The sequence below is a fragment of the Panicum virgatum genome, chromosome 5K (assembly GCF_016808335.1).
Source record: "Panicum virgatum strain AP13 chromosome 5K, P.virgatum_v5, whole genome shotgun sequence".
Classification (NCBI taxonomy): Eukaryota; Viridiplantae; Streptophyta; class Magnoliopsida; order Poales; family Poaceae; genus Panicum; species Panicum virgatum.
The window spans coordinates 21,685,322-21,706,699 of record NC_053140.1 but is presented as its reverse complement, the minus strand read 5'-3'; the positions used below and the strand labels follow the sequence as shown (position 1 = coordinate 21,706,699).

Here is a 21,378-nt window from a genome sequence, read left to right as displayed (position 1 = left end):
AAAACCACCGGTATCAAGTACTCGGTAGTATCTATAACTCCCGTATTATCTAGACATCAAGTCGAACGAAGGAATAATTCTAGCACTAAAGAAGTTTTATCCATAATATTGGTTGAGGCCCTGAACCACCAGTACTTGATGCATGGGACGGACTCGTAGCCCCCATTAAGTTAGAGGGCTCAAAACCACCGGTATCAACTACTTGGTAGTATCTGTAACTCCCATATTATTGGTTAGTTGTCAAGTCAAGAGAAGAAGAATCTCAGCATCACAGAAGAACATTCACATAGTAATGGTAGAGGTCCTGACCCACCGATATTTGGTTACCTGGGATGGACTCGTAGCCCCCATTAAGTTGGTGGGCTCAAAACCACCGGTATCAATTATTCGGGTAGTGTCTGTAACTCCCATTCTATCAATTGATCGAACTGATCCTACAGATGCTACTACGGTGTTGGCGCCTACCAACATCACTACTGGAAAATAGCAATAACGCCCGCAGACGCCAAGGTGGGTGGTAAGTATTTTATGAACCACGAATAAATCTGCAAGCGCACGGAATACCGCTGAAGTATTTTACCCGGGAGTATACCGAGGTGTCATTTATATTTCCGTAGGGAAGGCGGTGAATGAAAGTGTATAGGCTAGTTAATGAATTTGATCTAGATTGGATATTCATTTGCATAAACAGGGGTAAGATTGATAATCATGATAGGGGTAGTGTGACACACACACAACCTACCTTTAAGATAAATACCAAAAGAGATGCTATTCTCAGCTAAGAGCCGAACAAAAGTATTATTCTCAGCTAACAAGCAAAACTGGTTACTCGGCATTAACCAAAACAGCTTATACATGAAACTCCGCCCAAATGACACACAAGAGCCTAAACGCAGAAGACCTGCAACAGCAGCAGCGCTCACAAGTTCTCTTCAGGCGGCTTGGTCTTTCAGCTTCTCCAGAAACAGCTCCAGCCATGCGTTTATCTCAACCATCACCTCGTCCAATTTGCTTTGGTCAGCAGCCTCCAACAACACGCGCCATTTCTGCAGGAATGTATGAGGTTTCAAGAGCACATCAGATTGCGTTTTAGGGAATCTACCCTCAGTAATCAGCTTATTTCTCGTAATCCAAAGCGACCACATCAGAATCGCAAGTATGAATAATTTTAAACCATGCCTAGCACACCCAATAGGGAGCTAGTGCTCCAAAAAGTCCTGCAAAATATTTGAGAACCCTCTCCCACGCCAAAGCTTCCTTGCAACAAGCCATGAAAATTTAGCTATTATACAAGAGAAGAAAATATGGTTCCCCGTTTCTGGTACTAGAACATTCGGCGAGCGTTGCGCACCCTACTCTATTTTATAAAACCATTCCAGGTTGTGTAGAGTATATTAAAGAACAAAAGAGGCATTTAATATTTCTAAAGTGATGCAAAGTTCAAGTATGATCATCACAGAAATAATCCATTCGACGTTCGACAAAATATATTCACAATTGTTAGAAAATGAAAATCCAATTTATTTTCATGCTTAATAGACAGGTTATACGGAAATACATAGTAGTTTTGTTACAATCAGCATTCAGCAAAATGCTTGATCCCAAAACCTAACCCACAGAGCATTCTGATGAGATGATAGGCACGTATCCTATGCTGCAAATGGATGGGCATCAATGAACTGAATTAGTACCTTATTTATACTTATACAACTTATACAGATGAAGCTTTGTGTGGAACATATCATCAGACACGCCAAAGTTTCCATCATACACTGTCCAGAGCAGACAAGCGAATATATACAACTATCAAGTAGCAAGTAGCAGTCAAGTTGAACATACATGTACCAAGCAAGCATTATGAATATACAGGAGACGCAAATGGTGTTCAGCAGTATCTTAGTTGCAAGTACATTTGCCTGAAAAGAGCATCAAGGTGCCACTGAACTGTTCAAAGCTGCCTCAACTTCTTGGACACACAAGACATTTGCCACAAACCCAAATGGCCAACCACGGTTCTTCCCCATCAGTTAGTCGTAGATGCAAGTAGCATATTGAGAACACGCCTACTAATAGAACCTATGACCTAACACAACTAATACAGATTAACTTCTAGTGGTAACTGCACTACACAATGATTCATGCAAGTCCCATTACATCTTTTATCTATCAAGCAAGCACCCAAATATTGGAACAAAGCAAAGCTGAGCCGAATCGGAATCCATCTCCACAAGAAAGCAAGGATGGCAAAGCAAACCTGCTGAAGATCTCAGCAGCAATACATCATTGTGATGGCAAGGAATTTTGAACATGCAGGCCAAGAATTGCAATACAGACACGGAGCTAGAGGGGGAAAAAATATTTTTAGAGCAGAAAAGCCAAGGCACTTGTGATTGTGTGGGAAACGGTTATGCTCTCTTCTGATATACCCCTGTCGCCCCTGCGTTGTGTGACCTTGCGGAGGAAAAATAACCAGTTGGGCAGCTGCCCCACCCTTGAAGTTGCGGCCGAAGCCAACGATGAACATATGCGCCGACTCCCTGGCCTGCTTGGTCTCCTCCAGGAAGCTGTAATCTTTCCAAGAACAAGGCAGCAATTCAAGAGGCAGTCACTCGATTGCTGATGAGGAAAGATGAAGGAAGCAAAAGAGCAGATCAGGGACAAGACGCAATGTGGAAAAAAAATGGCAACCACCTTAGTACCATGGAAAATTAAGGATTATAAAAGACGCACACATTTTTTAACATCATCTATGCATAATGTAAATAGCAACTGTATCTAAACACCAACAAGCATCGGACAGGGTTCTGATTCAGTGCAGTAAACTATTGTTAGCAAGCAATGAGAATAAAGGGGTTTGCAGGCTTGCTTATGCAAATTATTCCATCTTTCCTCAGTCTTTTTCTATAACTTGCATCACAAGTCTTTTTATTTTGGTACTCTAATCCATATGTACCGCAGGGATGATAGTACTTAAATTCCTCCTGATAGCATATCACACACCCTTACTACTCTTAGAAGACCAAACAACTTAGCTGTATATGCAGTAACCATTTGTAAACCCTCAAACAGAAGATGACCAATGGTATATATCAATGTGATTGTAGTGGGAATTTTGACAGCAGTTAAATAAATATGCATTAACACATATATGGCCTCTAGGTGCTGAGTTTGTACCTGAGGCTCTGAAAGCTTGAGTTAGAAAGAAAAAAGGGAAAGCTGAAATCACAGAAGATTGTTAATCTTAACAATATGTCAATACTTCACTACACTTAGCTTGGTATTTCTAAGAATTAACTGAAGTCAGAACAAACAACGATTCTTCAAATATTAAAATTCAGACTATCAGTACAATGACTATCAGAGGATCATCATCTTTTCATGTACCATGATGACTGCTGTAAAAAATCCATATATAGGAATGGACCAGACAATAAAAAGGAAGTCAAATTATCTGGGCGGGCTGGCCACCCCTCCTGCCTGCATCTTAGTGCTGCTAGCAGCCTACCTTTGATTCATGCGCCGGATGACAGTGCTCAACCAGCCAGTCGAGCTCATCCAGGGTCACATATCTGCCTGGCCTAGGTTGACCATGGTTCTCAAATTAAAGAAACTAACATTTGCTACTTATCCGCATTTCAAAAAACCGTTTTTGCAGGCTGAAAATGAGAGCAAACGGAGAGCAGGTTGCACCTGGTAGTGGAATAACGGATAAGGAGTGGCCCCCAAATTGGAGCAGACGAGGATTATCAGCGCCCTAGTTCGCTGCTGCTCTCAGTCGCTCTGGACTCGGCCACGGGCCGGCCGATGCAGTCCAGGCACTTGCGCCGCCCCTCCGGCATGGTGCCCATCGCCCGGAGGACGCACCCCACGCAGTACCGCGCCCCGCAGGCAAGGCACGACTCCTTGTTGCGGCCCCAGAAGCCGCCCCCTTTCCCGCACCTGTAGAAGCCGCGGGATCTGCCACCCCTCCAGTGCGCCGGGGAGAGGGAGCCGCTCGACTGGCCGGCAACGGCGCGGGGCCGGGCCTCCCCCGCGGCGGCATCGTCGTCGCCGTCCTCCTCCTCATTCTCGTACTTGCCCTCGTCGTCGGAGGATTAGAGGAGGGAGCCATTTGTCTCCGCGAAGGTGTGACGGCGTGGTTCCGCATGACCGTGATAACAAACCCGCCGCAGGCGAACTCCGTGACCCTACACAAGCAGCAACGGGTCCGAGGGGCGGAACCCCTCGACGCCGAGGCCTACGGCGAGCTCGTCCAACAGCGGCGCGCCGGAGGGCGGGTCGAGGAGCCCAGCGTCCGCTAGGAAGCGGTCGGCCGACGCGGCCACGAACGCCACGCCCTCGCCCGTGCAGGCGATGCACAATTTTGGATCACTTTTTCCACCAATAAAATTTATATAGGATCACTTTTTTATTGGATGCATTAATGCTGGTGCATTTTATTTTGGGTGTTGGATTCAAATTTGTTTGAATTCAAACATGTTTGTTTAAATGAAAACCCTTTCAAACCTTTAAAACTGGGGGCTCCTATCCATCTACCACAAGATGGTTAAGGGATCCATCTATAAAGCCCACCAAGGCCCAATTAACGATGGCTCGTTCAACCACTATGTTCAACATTTCAATTATACTAATTCAACAATTTGAATAAAATACTTCAACATTTGACTTGAACATGTTCAACATTTGAGATTCAAAATGTTGAAATTGGATGAACGAGATGTTGAAATAGAAAGCACGAAATGTTGAAACATTGTATTCGAAATGTTGAATAGGAACTCAGCTTCTTCTCCGTTGGGCAAGGAGGCAGCGGCGCGGCTGGGTGGAGCAGCGACGGCGCAGTGCGAGTGGCGGCGCGACCGGGTGGAGCGACCACAAGAGGGCTAGCGACGCGACCACAAGAGTGGTGGGCAGCAACGCGGGGGGCAAGGGAGCTTGTGGCTGTTGACACTGTTTTTTGACACGTGTCAAGGAAGGTGATTTTTTGTGAAGAGAAGGTGGCCGATTTGGAAGAAACTAAAAGATGCACAATGTTGGAATCGGTCGATGGAGTCCGTCCGATGGACCAGAGGAATATACCATGAAGATGCTGATTTGTCCGTTCTGGTGTTCGGCCGATGGATAGTTGCCGATGAAATCAAGGAAGGAGGAGAGGATCCGGACTCTACGAAAATCTTGATGATTCGGTTGTAATATTTTAAGTAGTTTATCTTTTGGACAGTCTTTTCTTTAGGGTCAAGTAATGTTTACCGTAATCGGCTAGTACTTGATAGCGCTAGGCTTTAAATATGAGTTGTAAGGGACTGAAAAAACTTGATACACATCCAATACAACAAACTTTACAATTCATTTGCACTTTTTTGGCGACTTTGCCTTTTCTTTTCTTTTTTCGACGAGTTCTTTCAAGTTGATCAAGGACGCCTCACATTCGAGCGACTTGATTTACTGGTGGGTTTTCGTTTTACCGAGTATATATGAGTTTTAGCTACTGGGCGCATCGCTGTGGCTTCGTTCAATTCTATTCAAAAGTTATCGAGTTTATCTAGGTTTTGACTTCCTCGCGTATCGCTGTCATCTCGTCTACATTTATTCACCAATTATCGATATCGGCTAGATTTGTAGGTGTTCCTATGCTTTTTGGCCATTATCACATCTAAAAACATACTAGATCGGCTTTAGGTTTTGGAGTAACACTTTTGTTATCTCAAGAACTGGTTTGGATCTGTTTTTAGCTTCACATCATCTAAGTTACACATTCGTAGCTTAGATCTTGTTATACGTACACGATCGGCTATCCAAAGCTGGTTTTGTCGTTTAGTGCATCGGCTGATCCTGCCGATGCACTCCTTTACTACGCGCTTGCATTTAATATCTTTTTGTCGTCTATAGTATCGGCAAAGCTTGCCGATACGCCGATCTGAGAGATATTCAGAATCCCAGCCGATACGCTCTCGAATTTGACTTTGTTTTCTCCCTTGTCAATTTCGGGTCAAATTGACTGGCACGCTTGGTTGACTTTCCGTGACTCGGCGAACACTTGCCCTCGGATTACAGTGTGTTGATTTTTGCGTCAACACATCTTTTGGCACGCCCGGTGGGACCGAAAGCTTCAACATGGTAGATATTACTGACAAATCTGCGGTCAGTGAAGAGAACCAGATTCCTGTTCCTGAAGATAAGCTCAAAGAAGAACAAAAGAAGGAATATGAAAAGCTAGTGGAGAAATTCAAACGTGAATGCCTCAAGTCGTACAGCGTCAACAGATCTGGCGAGGTGATCAAGAAGTTTAACCTTCCATCTTTCCAGCCATTGACAGAGGCTCAACGTGAAAGCAAGATGATAGACGCAGTTGGCCAAGCTGTGGCACAAGCCTTCATCAAGAGTGCAACAGTCATGGGCAACACGGTGCACAATGCAGTGGTCAAGACTTTTGCTGAAGGCACGTTTCCAGGGTGCATGGATCCTTACTATATACAACCAGATCAGATGCAATATACTCCCTTGGAGGTGTCTATGGCAGCAGCCCTGCCGGCTCAAGATAGCCAGGCAGGAACAAGCAACAGTCAAACTCCACCCCAGATGACTACTGCACCATCGGCAGGTACAGCAGATCCTATCTACTCAACCACGCCGCCGATTGCTACAACTGTGCAAGATGGATCTATGTCTGTATTTCCTAAAAGTGGAATCCTGCTACTGGGTATGGTATGCATCCAGATTTCTTTTCTACTCCACCCAAGATGCAGTTTAATGCATCGGCTTCTCAGGCGATAGCCTCTCAGCCTGATCCATCGGCCGTTCAGCCGATGGGTGCACAGCAGGATGCATCGGTAACACAGCTGAATGCACAAGGCGCATGGAGTCCATAACAGATGGCACAAGCTAATGCATTGGCGCCACCGCCAATGACCCCACAATAGCGTCTTGCTATCCTGCTCCAACCCCAGTCTCCTTCAGAAATGTTGTTGTCGCAATCTCCGCATCAGAAGGGAGTCAACTGGTATTCCATAATCAAGCAACTGGACAGATATGGTATGTCAATGTACCGTACATGGATATTACTGGTCAACAGTCGGCTAACCCATCAGCTACACAGCCGATGATGACTCAGCAGACACCTAATCGGATATCTCAGCAAACACAGCAGATGCAATCTGCTGGACAGTCGATGAACCATGTAGCTCAGCAACTTGCAATGATGACCAATGCAGCGAGCACGATTTCCCCTCAGCAAATGCCAATAGTTGAACCGCAAGTTGATTGGAGCACAAAGATAGCTGAAGTGATGAGGGAGCAGTTTGGTTTGAGGCTAAAGCAACAATCCGTCATGTACAAGACTCCCTATCCTCCGGCTTATGATCAGATTCCTCTCCCACACAAGTACAAGATGTCTGACTTCACGAAGTTCTCAGGGCAGGGAGAAGTTTCTACGATGGAACATGTTAATATGTTCCTTCTACAGTTGGGAGAAGCGGGCAACCATGATGCACTCAGAGTCTGTTTGTTCTCCTTATCTTTGTCTGGATCGGCCTTTGCTTGGTTCACCACTTTGCCGGCAAACTCCATATTTTATTGGGCCGATCTAGAGAGATAATTTCATCAGTTCTTCTTCTCTGGGATTACTGAGTTAAAATTGACCTATTTGACCGGCTTGAGACAAAGAAATGATGAATCGGTTACTGTTTTTATCCAAAGGTTCGGAGATGTCAAGAACCGATGTTATAATTTAGTTCTGTCCGATCAGAAGTTGACCGATGCAGCATTCAATGGGCTCTTGCCGCACATCAATGATAAATATGCATCGCAGGAGTTTGAAAGTATTAGCCAAATCGCAAGTCGGATGACAGGAGAGACTCGATCCTACGAGTCCAAGAAGCCTTTTCAGAAGAAGATCAACTATGTGGAATATTCTACCAATGATGAGTCTGAAGAGGAGCAAGAAACGGTCGCATCGGCTGAGTGGATACAGAACAGCAAAAAGCCGGTGATGTGTCCGTTTGGAAAGAAAGAGCCTGAGTCGTATGGGTTTGACATCACTAAAGCCGACAAGATCTTTGACTTGTTATTGTCAGAAGGATTGATCAAGTTGAAGCCATATCACAAGATTCCATCGGAGAACGAGCTCAAGAATATGAATTACTGCAAGTGGCACAACTCCACGTCGCATGATACAAATGAGTGCAAGGTCTTCCGACACCAGATTCAGATGGCTTTCGAACAAGGGAGATTGAAATTTGAGGCTCCCAAGAAGACGATGAAGATCAACGAACATCCTTTCGCCACGAACATGGTTGATATGGCCAGAGATGAAGGTTCTCCTCAAGCCAAGATTCTGACGTCATCATCGGCCAAGAAATCTGGAGCTGTTGATCCTAAAGCACAGATAACGGCCGATGAGGTCAAAGAAAAGGGTCCGATGAAGGATGCTGAACGTTCATCGGCACCATGTAGACATGTAACATCTCAAATGCTGTTGAACAAGTTTCAGCGTGATCGTGAAAAGCGGCAGCGTAGAGAAGAAGAGGAGCGATGCGAGCAAGATCATTGGAGGTGTCCTTTCTTTGTCTACTGCTGGGAAGAAGGGTTGACATTGCCATCGGCATATGATTGTCCCGAGTGCAATGGTCAAGACAGCCGATCATATGAAAGGCCACGTCATGAACCCTATCGTCATAAGCGCACTCCTGTGCATGATCGGCTAGGAAAAAGGGTATCGGTGCATGATCTACTAGGGGGCAGGACAATGCTACGTGATCCTGCTGGGAGAAGAGTGCCCGCACACGATCGGCTAGAGAAGATGGCCGATGAAAGAGTGCAAGATGATCAGCCAATGCTGAGAGATCCAGAACGCGAGCCTGATCGCACGGATCAATCTCAATGGTGCCCAGGGGGTTTGACCAGGTCTCAGAAGTGACGTGTTCAGAGGCTATGCCAGCTGGAAATCATTGAAGAAGAGCGAGAACAAATTCTGCGCAAGAAAGGGATCAGGTCACAAATTTGGCGTGCTAAGCCCAGAGCTGATAGTGGTCAAGATTCTGGATCATCAGCTGCGCCGATTAATATGGTTTTCATAATGCCGAAAAAGTTTATGGCACCAGGCGACGAAGATCATGAACTAGAATTAGAGAAAGCCATGACACAGTTGAATTTGGAGCCGTTGCCAGCAACATTTGAGATGCCAGAAGATGATAAGAGGCAGCATCTTAAAGCACTGTTCCTGAAGGGATTCGTTGATGGCAAGACTGTTTCGAAGATGTTGGTTGATGGAGGTGCAGCTGTGAATATAATGCCCTACGTTATGCTAAGCAAGCTTGGGAAGAATCAAGATGATCTGACGAAGACTGATATGAAGTCGTGTCTCCTGCTTTGGGGGCATTATGCGTCGATCTCACAATTGGCAGTAAGACCCTTCCCACTACCTTCTTCATTACTAATGGCAAAGGTTCATACAGTTTACTGTTGGGTCGGGATTGGATACATGCCAATTGTTGCATTCCATCTACTATGCATCAATGTTTGATTCAGTGGGTTGATGATACTGTTGAAATAGTATCGGCCGATTCGTCATTCAGTGTGGCATCGGCTGAAGCCCATATAGTGAGTTATGATCGGATGAATTGTCATTCTGGTCAAGCATGGGAGAAGGATTTCTTTTGGATGGCTGATTACAAAGTTACATCAGAAAAGTCAGGAGATTCTTCAGAAGAGTCATGATCAATGAGGGATATGGCCGATTGTAGTATCGGCCGGATTTTGTAAGTTATAGCCAATACAAGGAAGTGTTGCCTTTAGTGCAAAAAATATGTAAAAGCCGATTCGCAAGTTGGATGCATCGGTTGTAATATGGCCGACACGATATGAGTCGCCCTTAGAGCAATAAATCACAAAGACATAGTTTCTGGAATTGGATCATGTGTTTGCAATTCCTGGAGAGTACAATACATGGAGTGTCTTTACAGTAATCCTAGAGCTTCTCGGATTATTTTTATCGCACGCAGGCGAATTTGATCAATGTTCGCGATCACTTGATTATTATCTGCCAATGAGCTAGAAATCGGCTCCAGACTCTTATGGAGTTGATATGCTTGACGAGCATATTTCTGCTTGTCTTCTTGGAGTTTGGTGATGGCCGGTGGAATCTGAGAAAGATCATGATCTGCGATGCCTATTTCTTAGTTTACTCGATTAAGTTCTTGCAGAAGACGATTACGTTCAGCTTCCAATTTAGCTTTGTTCCTCAAGATGCTATCTTGGGTGTCATTCAGGGACTTGATTTCACCAACGGTCGATTCTGCTAAAGCTTTGAAGTCGTCCCTTTGTTTGATGATTTTTTTCCTGCTGAAGACGATCAGCAAGTTATTTCTGGGCCTTGTTGAATTGTGCACGATGACTCTCGATGAAGGCTGCAGGAGTTAATGCTTCTTCAATTGATTCTGGAAGCTTGCCCTCCAGTTCTTCTAAGATGGTGCGAATCGGCTGTGCATTCTTGATCAGTTGGCCGATGTCTTGATTCAGAAATTGGAGGGATTCTTGGAGTTCGGCCTTGATTTCATCTGATAGTACAATTGAATCGGCCGATGTTGCTTCTTCTCCTTCTTCCTGAGAAATGGCTCCGATTTGAAAGGAGAACAGATTGTTGTCCGGAGACTTCTGTGCCTGAAAGGAAGATAAAGTTAAGATGGCCGATGGAAACAAAAGAGTGATGGGATCGACCAACAGAGAGAAAGGTTGTTTACCTGCTTCAGGCGTATTTCTTCTAGATTGGAGCCAACAGGAACGAGGGGTTACGATGAAGAGCTCGGGATTGTAGTATTTGGCTGGCCAAGTAATTCAGATAGTGCATGGTCGGCAAGCTGAAGGATGACTGTCAGAAATATACAGAATATATTCATGAACGAGTTCTAAAATCGTACCTGTATCAATGGAGAGTCTGCCCTGGATTTCCTGGGAGTTGGAGGCGAATGCTGTATCTGATGAAACCGAAAGGAAATAATACCAGATTCAGAATCATGAAAAGATTTAGATACTGAGTAAACAGAATCATACCTGAATGATGGGTGATGGAGGAAGAGGTGTGTTCTGAAGATTTTCTTCTTCTTCGGTTTGGTGTTCAGGGGTATCTTGATTGTGAGGCGAAAATATGATCAGCATTCATGATAAAGTGAAGTCATAAAAGATTCAAGTTTTCTTACCTTTTGAAGAGGAAGAAGGAAGATTGATTGGAACATCTGTTTGAAGTGTTGTTGGTGCTGAAGATTGGCCTTGAGATTTCTTTTTCTTACGGGTTGTTACCTTAGTGTAAGATACCTTGCGTTTTCTCCCAATGGCCACATCTGTCGGAGTTGGGGCACCATAGCCGATATTTGACTTATCGGCTGGCAAGGCGTAGTTGATCGGCTGCCCACTCTTGCTGATTGTTGGAGGGTTCCGATCATTATCCTACAAAGAGTGGAAGTCAAAGGCTGCAAGTGAAAGATGTTAAGATGTTTTGGGAGGTAATTTGACTTGTACCTCATTCTCGCCTGATTGGTAATTCTTGTCCAGGGCCATACAATATAGAATAGCCGATTTGCAGAAGATATGCTCTTGCCATTCAGACCACCATTGGATGAAAGGGGTAGCAGTAAAAGGTGCAATCTGCCAATCGGCTAAGAGTGTCATGTCTACGTCAGGCTCCAGATCTTTTAGCCGATTATAAGTGTAACACCCTAATTTAAATTTCAGTATTTAATAATAAATTTAATTGGCTTTATTTAATTTTCTAAGGTTTATATGCTTAGTCTTGCATTTAAATTAATTTTCTTTCATAAGTAATTAAAATTTAATATAGGTTCATTGTGTTTGTCCATTCATGATGGTGCATAAATTTTATTTGGTTGAGTGCATAGGGTTTGAATTCAAATCGGAGTTTGAATTCAATTAGTTTGAGTGGAGTTTGAAAAAGAAAAGAGGAAAAGGAAACTAGAAACAGGAACCCAGCCCAACCCAGTGCCGGCCCAGCAGCCCGACCTCCCGCAGGCCCAGCTTCAGCACAGCCCAGCAACCCGCGCCAGCTCCCTCCGTACGCGCGCACAACCACCCCCTATCACTGGGCCCGCCTGTCAGCCGCTCCGCCCGCTCACGCGCGTTGCCCGACCCCCGCTCGCTCGCTGACCTGTCGGTCCCACACGTCAGCTCCTTCTTCCCGAGTTCCCCGCGCCGAGCACCTCTGCTCCGTCTCGCCCGACGCTCGCTGCCCCGTGGACCAGCCCCGAGGCCGTGGCCCCGCTGGACAGCCTCGCCCCAACTTTCTAGAAGCTTCACCGTGCGCCCGGCATCACGCAGAGCAACGGCGTGATCCGGTTTGGCCGTGTAGCAACGCCGCCCGTAATCCCCGCGCGGCTTTCCATCCTTGGCACGCATGCCCAGGATCCCCGCGCCTCCTTCTTTAAATGCACCCGCCGTCCCTCTGCGCCTCATCTCCACCGCAGCCGCCTCTCCAAACCCTAGCTCCGCCCGCCTCTCCTTGCTCCGCCGTGCAGAGCACCCCTGCGCCACCGCGGCCATGCTGCTCCGCTGCACCACAGCCCTGCCAGACCCCGCGGCTGCTTCACCATAATGCCGCGAAGCTCCCTGGGCCCGCTATCCCCGCTCTCGGTCCTCGCCCGCGCCGGATTTTGCTCAGAATCCGCCGCTGCAAGTAGGCTGTTTCCCGAGCAATTGCTCGCCTCCGGCGATCCCTGGGCCTCCCTGACCCTCGTTGCACCTCCGCAGCACCACCCCGAGTTGAGCCGCGGGATCCAGACGCCTGGAGGACCCCTGCATCGAACTGCCCGCAAGCACCGTGCCGAGCTCCGCCGCCGGACCACGCCGCCGATCACCCTGTACTGCGTCCCTGCCCGACACGAGCCCTCGGTGAGCACCAGTAGCGCCCTCTCTACCTTTTGCACTAGATCCTAGGGTCCGTAGGCCATCCCGGAGGCCGGAACGACACTCGACGCCGCTCCGCCGCCGCAGCTCGTCGTGGCGGGTCTGAGTCTGCACGACACCGCCCTACCCGTGCCGCATTCTGGATCCGCACACACCCACAGATGCTCACTGCCCCCTTTTCATCCAAAACCGAGACCCAGTTTCGAGTAGACACGAGCTCCGGCGAGATTCGTGGCCGCCGAGCCGCCCTCGCCATCGAGGAGCCTGTTCCCTGCCCCGCACCGCCTGTCCGAGCCCGCCAGTGGATTACTCATGCCATGGTGGTGCTCCACGGCCAAACCCCGGCCCGAATAGGCCCCTGTGACGCCGGATTGCTCAACTCCGGCGAAGCCCCGCCGCAGGAACGCGTCGCCGGCGAGCCAGCGCCGCCGCCCGCGACCCATCCATCCTGGCCGTCCGATCCAAAAACTGCGACCCAGATTAGAACGCCATAACCCTTTGATCTGAACCGCAAGATCGTGATCCAACAGATCAGATCCGCGCATACCCCTTCGCCCTGGCAATCTTGTTAAAGAGCCCCTGAACTTTCCTAGATTCAACCCGTAGTCCACTGCAGTTCAAAAATAATTGCAGAACAGTCCTGTTTTTAACGTTCAGGCCCCTGACCTTTTAAAGAATAGGACCCGCCGTCCAGCCCCTGTCTTTTTGCACGTTAGACCCTAGATCTAACTATTATTTACATATAGGTCCCTAGTTTTTGCGCAGAAACCCCTGGAAACTCTGTTTTTCTTACAGTTTAGCCCTAGATCTTGTTTTAAGCCTAGATTTCGCGTTCTAGCTCCGTTTTAGGTGTTCTTTATGTCCACGCGATCGTTGTAACACGTAGAATAGTCTTAGCTTAGTTTTGTTTGCTATTTTTATGTATTGTTGTACTGTTTCTTAGTGTTTGCTCTTGTTTGCATGTATGTGTATGTGCTGGACTTTGTTTTGGCGTTGTGATCGTGAGTAGACGTTGAGCAGTCGGAGGAGTACCAGGAGCCACCCTCCGCAGGACACTTCGAACAGCAGGAGCAGTTTGAGGAAGGCAAGTATAACATGAACACCACCTATCACTTTTAAATACATTTTCATACTGCATTTTAATATTGTATGCCTATAAGGACTTTCCTAGCCACTTTGTATCCTTTATATATATCCCTTGGGTTGCATTTTGGTTAGTTGTGCTAGGTGCCGCGCTATAACACACTTGGTCCTTTTTAATTAATTTGATTAATGGTATATGCAACTTAATTCTGAGAGTGGCCCTCTGTGCGGTGTACTTGAGTGGCTCACGTCTCGTTAAAATTGGTTTTTCTAGAAACATGGTTTAGGGGGCCAGCACGGTGCTTAGTGCTGGGTTGGCCACTCTCCATAAGGACCGGTTCATAGAGCGACAACTTGGGACAACAGCGCTACCACAAGACTGGAATGGGACGATCTTGGCTTACTAATTAGGTCATTTTGGTTCGGGAGTAACTTATCGACGGGGCAAGAGGAACGGTGAGCTTCAATGGTCCCTGCGCTGCGAGGCTTGGTCTGTGTTATCTTGTACCCCCTCGAGGTGGGCCCCATCGTTGCGGAGCCTGAATCCCTAGTGGTTACACCTTACCAACGTGGTCCTTTGTAACGGCCTCGTAGTGAGTTTGCTAGTCATCTCACCTATGGAAGTGTGATGAACAACTAGCGTAGCTCACGACTTGTGGGTAAAGATGTGCAACCTCTGCAGAGTGTAAAACTGGTATACTAGCCGTGCTCACGGTCATGAGCGGCCCAGTCCTCCTTTTGATTAGTGGGGTTATCTTCCTTTGATTAGGGGGGTTCCCCAGGTGGTTTGGTTTGGTTTGGTTCTCAGTAGTTCATAATTAAATTTGATTAATGTCTATGTAACTGGGTTTATGGTAATTCATCCACTTGTAGTAATTAGCTTTAATAAAATTTTGCCAAGATTAAAAGCTAATGCAGTTGAGTCAGCCAACCTTAGAGCCTCATAGTTTGTGTTATACTTGTTGAGTACATGTTGTGTACTCACTCTTGCCTACTTTACTCTTTTCCTCTTGTTCTCTTTGGGAATACCCTACTGCTGCTCAGTTCCCGGCGACGCGGAGGAGTTCACCCAAAGCTACCAGGAGTACGAGGACTTCTAGGCAGTCGTCTTCCAGTCGACGTCCCTGTGGCGCCCAGCTTCCGAGTTTCGTACTTGTTTTACGCTTCCGCATACTCTGTATCAGACATTTGTCACTTATGTAATAAATAACATTCGTACTCGTTTTATTATATCTTTTTACGTGATATGTGCTGTGATATACTGTTCATTCTATTGTATATATGTGTGACTTGATCCTGGCACGTATATGATTGCTCGGTTTATGTCCTTTTATAAACCGGGTGTTACAATAAGAGAGAGCGCTATTGAGAGCTTCTCTGAATTGGATTTTGCCGACAAAGAAAAGAGAGGATGGCACTTGGCCAAATCCCAATTGCCTGGCTGCCACTGATGGATTATAGAATTCATAACTGTGGATATCTTTACCAGTTGTGAAATTAACTGGCAGTACCCTTGGGGAGATTATTTCCTTCATGATCTTGGTGGCTTCTTCATCAGTTTTCCATGAGTCAAACTGGAACTTGAAGGGATTTTCATACATAACTTTTTCATCCCGATATGCAAACCAGATGGTGGAAATTTCTGGGAACCCATTGTAGAAGGATTTGAAAAAGTCAGTAATGCCAAGGGTCTTAGGATCATTGGCAATCATGATAACTGCTTCACCAAATGATGTGCATCGGCGAGTGACGCGACCACAAGAGTGGTGGGCAGCAACGCGGGGGACAAGGGAGCTTGTGGCTGTTGACACCATTTTTTGACACGTGTCAAGGAAGGTGATTTTTTGTGAAGAGAAGGTGGCTGATTTGGAAGAAACCAAAAGATGCACAGTATTGGAATCGGCCGATGGAGTCCGTCCGATGGACCAGAGGAATATACTATGAAGATACTGATTTGTCCATTCTGGTGTTCGGCCAGTGGATAGTTGCCGATGAAATCAAGGAAGGAGGGGAGGATCCGGACTCTACGAAAATATTGATGATTCGGTTGTAATATTTTAAGTAGTTTATCTTTTGGATAGTCTTTTCTTTAGGGTCAAGTAATGTTTACCGTAATCGGCTAGGACTTGATAGCGCTAGGCTATAAATATGAGTTGTAAGGGACCGAAAAAACTTGATACACATCCAATACAACAAACTTTACAATTCCTTTGCACTTTTTCGGCGACTTCGCCTTTTTTTTTCTTTTTTCGACGAGTTCTTTCAAGTTGATCAAGGACGCCTCACATTCGAGCGACTTGATTTGCTGGTGAGTTTTCATTTTATCGAGTATATTTGAGCTTTAGCTACCGGGCGCATCGTTGTGGCTTCGTTCAAATCTATTCAAAAGTTATCGAGTTTATCTAGGCTTTGACTTCCGGGCGTATCGCTGTCGTCTCATCTAGATTTATTCACCAATTATCGATATCGGCTAGATTTGTAGGTTTTCCTATGATTTTTGGTCATTATCACATCTAAAAACATACAAGATCGTCTTTAGGTTTTGGAGTAACACTTTTGTTATCTCAAGAGCCGGTTTGGATCTGTTTTTAGCTTCACATCATCTAAGTTACACATTCGTAGCTTAGATCTTGTTATACGTACACGATCGGCTATCCAAATCCGGTTTTGTCATTTAGTGCATCGGCTGATCCTACATATGCACTCCTTTACTACGCGCTTGCATTTAATATCTTTTTGTCGTCTATAGTATCGGCAAAGCTTGCCGATACGCCCATCTTAGAGAAATTCGGAATCCCAGCCGATACGCTCTCGAATTTGACTTTGTTTTCTCCATTGTCAATTTCAGGTCAAATTGACTGGCACGCTTGGTTGACTTTCCGTGACTCGGCGAACACTTGCCCTCGGATTCCAGTGTGTTGATTTTTGCGTCAACACATCTTTTGGCACGCCCAGTGGGACCGAAAGCTTCAACATGGTAGATATTACTGTGCGTCAACACATTTACTATAGCAGGGTGCTGTTCACACACGAGAAAAGGCTAGGGTTGACCTTGGGCCCCCCTCCCCCTTGCTTTTATAGCCCCTGGGCGCCCCCTTAAGTGGGCTCCTCTTGGGCCCCACCTTGGGCGCTCCATTTGAGCCTGAGAGGCCCATTAGTGCACCTAAGCCCAGTCTAATTTAGATCTCATCCTTATCAGGCTTCTTTCCCTTAAGTGTGAGACTCTATGGGCTCACATGCGAATAGACATGGCCCGAGTACTCTTACTCGGCTCAATAGCAGATAGTGGCCTCTAGCAAGACATGTCAACTCCTATACGCACGCAAAGAACATATCCAATGAGCCATCACAATGTCATATACATGTTGTTTCTTTTGCCTTACGATATTTGGTCTAGCTCCAAGCTGACCTCTCTTTCTCGATGCCGTGATTCAGATCCTTGGTTAACTCTTAACCTTCGTATGGCCATGCACTTCTTGATTTGAGTCACTCGAAGGGCCCAGAGATATCTCTCTCATGTAGAGAGGGGCAAATCCGATCTTGACTGACAATGTCTCACGGCATGCTTTTTGACAAACTCGAAAGCTACCTTTATAACTACCCAGTTATGGAGTAGCGTTTGATGGCTCCTAAGTAAGTCGGTTCACATCTTGAGTACATACGTGTCGTCGTGGTATGCTGCGACCACAGCCGGGTGGCGGAAGGCACCCGCCCCAGCCCAGAGGGTGTGTACTCGGGGGTTAGCTAGTCCTAGTCCGATCTCACTCAAGAACACGATGAACACGGCAGGATTTAGAGTGGTTTGGGCCGCCGGAGCGTAATACCCTATGTCCACTGTGTGTTGTATTGCCTTCCCACCAGAGTGAGAAGGTTGTGGGAGCTTGTGTCTGTCCTCCTCCTATTCTAGCGGGCGTGCTCTCCCTTTTATATGTCCAAGGGGAGCACGTACACTGAGCGGGGCCCCGACATGTGGACCCGACGATGTATTATAAACTACACTTTGGCCTTCAATGCCTCAGATCCGGAGATCTTGTCGTCGGCTTTCGTGCGTAGCTTCTGACCAGGGATGGTCTTGAGTTGTCCTGTCAGAGTAGAGTCTAGCCTCTGCAGCCGCGCGTCGAGGTCATGATGAAGCGCCGAACTACTGACTCAGTCCACTGTAGCAGCGTGCACTGTTGCTCCAGTCAGTAGCTGGTCATCATGACTCGTCGTCCATGGGCGCGGCGCTGCGTCTTTAATGCTTGCCTTGGTAACTGACGAGCCGCCTCGGTAACTGGCGATCCACAGTGTGGACTGACAAAAGCTGCCCCGTGCCCAGCGGCAGCAGAGCCCGCTTCAACCACTCGCACTTAATGCGGGTGGGTGAGGGAGCTTTCAGCGGAAGGCTTGCGCCCGCGTCTGCGTGACACGTGGCGGCTCCGGACCCCTCCCGAGCAGCTAGCTGAGCCGAGAGCTCACGGGGGTCCGGATAGGCACGTGGAGGTCCCGAACCCACCTGAGGGGGTCCGGATGGCACGTGGAGGTCCCGAACCCACCTGCGGGGGTCCGGATGGCACGTGGAGGTCCCGGACCCACCTGCGGGGGTCCGGGTCCGCGGCCACAGGTGCTGAGCATTTCCACCTCTGGGACACGTGGTGACACCGGACCCGTACCCGAACGGGAAGCGGGTCTGGGACCGTTGGTCCGGTGAGATGGAGTCGGAACCCAGGAGTCCGGCTGCTCAGCTCCTTAGGGCGTAGTTACGGATAACTACGCGAGTCTTGGCACAGTAGGAGTGAGTACCCCAGTTGCAGGGTACCGACAGAGGCCCCCGGGCCCGCCTCGGGAGAGGCAACGAACCCGCAGGTGGGACCACTACTGTGAGCAACTTGGCTGCTTCTGGCACCCAGCGGTGCGCGCCGCAAGGGTCTTGTCCTGCATCGTCCATCTTTTGGGTCACTTGCTGCATCATCACGTTTGGACCTACACATGACTCAAGGTAGATGCTTAGTAGCGTGCCCACGGGTCCCAAATCCTGTTGGCTGTAATCCTTTGAGATAGACAGCTAGGTTCAGTGAACGGAGCTCAAGGGGCCGGCCTTTAGGTTAAGAGAAAGTCCGGACCTCCAGGTTCCCAGTCCTAGGTACTACGGCACTCATTCACAGGAGGTGGTGCGTGCAGGCTTAGGGTACGGAACCAGGCTAAGCGGTTACACGGCTCCGGACCTCCCCGGAGAATGAGTGCGCTTCCCTGAACCTGCAGGTTCCCAGGGGTCCGAACCCCTCTCTTCCATGAGGGGTCTCGAGCTAAGTCACTAACTAGCCAACTCAATTCGGACCACAATCACCACACAAGAGTAAGAAGCCACGTGGGGGTTAGCGCAAACAGAATGCGTAAATTGAAATTGGAATGTAACATCCTTAGAGGCGAATTGAGGATAAACTTTTCCTTTATAACTAGATGTACATGAGATGTGCGATGTAAGCCAAAACACGGGTTTATGAGGCCGGAGCTGTCCGGACCTCTGGGCCCCCAGTCTTAGGTACTACAGTACTCGCCCTAGGGAGGTAGAGCATGCAGGCTTAGGGTACGGAACCAGGCTAAGCGACTACACGGCTCCGGACCTCCCCGGAGGGTGAGTACGCTTCCCTGAACCTGGTTCGCAGAGGTCCGGACTCCTCCATGGGGGAGGCTCACCGGACTGGACCACACGGAAGTATTACCTAGTTACAAAGGAAAATGTTTTATTCCCTACTGGGCCTCTAAGGGTAGGACTTACAGAGATGTAGAGTCGGGGGTACAATCGGAGTCGGCTTTCCGCCGGAGAGAGCCACCAGAGTCGGCTTAGTGCGACCGGAGTGGGCTTTCCGCCGGAGCGGGCTTGGTGCGACCGGAGTCGGCTTTCCGCCGGAGCGGGCTTGGTACGACCGGAGTCGGCTTTCCGCCGGAGCAGGCTTGGTGCGACCGGATTCGGCTTTCCGCCGGAGCGGGCTTCCTCTCATGAGTGAGGTATGCTGCGAGCTGGGATTTGTCGCTCCGCCGCTCGCAGCTTGTGAGGGGGCCCTTGACGGGCGCCCTGACTCTTGCCGACGTGCAGCGCGCGCCGCTGCCGACGGTGGCTGCTCCACGGGCACGGTTGCCCCTGGCGCAGGAAGGCGAGAGGCGTGTGGCGCGGATGATGCCACACCCTCCGTCATCTCCACGTCGTCGTGGTGGTGGGAGTGCTCAACCACCCGAGCCATGGAGATGGGCAAGAGATGAGCTAAAACTAGCTAAAGCGCCCCTACCTGGCGCGCCAAATGTCGTGGTGGTATGCTGCGACCACAGCCGGGTGGCGGAAGGCACCCGCCCCAGCCCAGAGGGTGTGTACTCGGGGGTTAGCTAGTCCTAGTCCGATCTCACTCAAGAACACGATGAACACGGCAGGATTTAGAGTGGTTCGGGCCGCCGGAGCGTAATACCCTACGTCCACTGTGTGTTGTATTGCCTTCCCACCAGAGTGAGAAGGTTGTGGGAGCTTGTGTCTGTCCTCCTCCTCCTGTTCTAGCGGGCGTGCTCTCCCTTTTATATGTCCAAGGGGAGCACGTACACTGAGCGGGGCCCCGACATGTGGACCCGGCGATGTATTATAAACTACACTTTGGCCTTCAATGCCTCAGATCCGGAGATCTTGTCGTCGGCTTTCGTGCGTAGCTTCTGACCAGGGATGGTCTTGAGTTGTCCTGTCAAAGTAGAGTCTAGCCTCTGCAGCCGCGCGTCGAGGTCATGATGAAGCGCCGAACTACTGACTCAGTCCACTGTAGCAGCGTGCACTGTTGCTCCAGTCAGTAGCTGGTCATCATGACTCGTCGCCCATGGGCGCGGCGCTGCGTCTTTAATGCTTGCCTTGGTAACTGACGAGCCGCCTCGGTAACTGGCGATCCACAGTGTGGACTGACAAAAGCTGCCCCGTGCCCAGCGGCAGCAGAGCCCGCTTCAACCACTCGCACTTAATGCGGGTGGGTGAGGGAGCTTTCAGCGGAAGGCTTGCGCCCGCGTCTGCGTGACACGTGGCGGCTCCGGACCCCTCCCGAGCAGCTAGCTGAGCCGAGAGCTCACGGGGGTCCGGATAGGCACGTGGAGGTCCCGAACCCACCTGAGGGGGTCCGGATGGCACGTGGAGGTCCCGAACCCACCTGCGGGGGTCCGGATGGCACGTGGAGGTCCCGGACCCACCTGCGTGGGTCCGGGTCCGCGGCCACAGGTGCTGAGCATTTCCACCTCTGGGACACGTGGTGACACCGGACCCGTCCCCGAACGGGAAGCGGGTCTGGGACCGTTGGTCCGGTGAGATGGAGTCGGAACCCAGGAGTCCGGCTGCTCAGCTCCCTAGGGCGTAGTTACGGATAACTACGCGAGTCTTGGCACAGT

At 48.7% G+C, this 21,378-nt stretch overlaps 1 long non-coding RNA gene across 1 annotated transcript; it reads right to left on the bottom strand.

Annotated features, from left to right (window-relative positions):
• Positions 1-1,765: 1,765 nt before the first annotated feature.
• Positions 1,766-4,347, bottom strand: LOC120706930. Its single transcript, XR_005688540.1, has 2 exons — positions 3,691-4,347; positions 1,766-2,616 (listed from the first exon to the last, which is right to left on the bottom strand). It is a non-coding gene; the product is annotated as an uncharacterized LOC120706930 (long non-coding RNA).
• Positions 4,348-21,378: the final 17,031 nt, after the last annotated feature.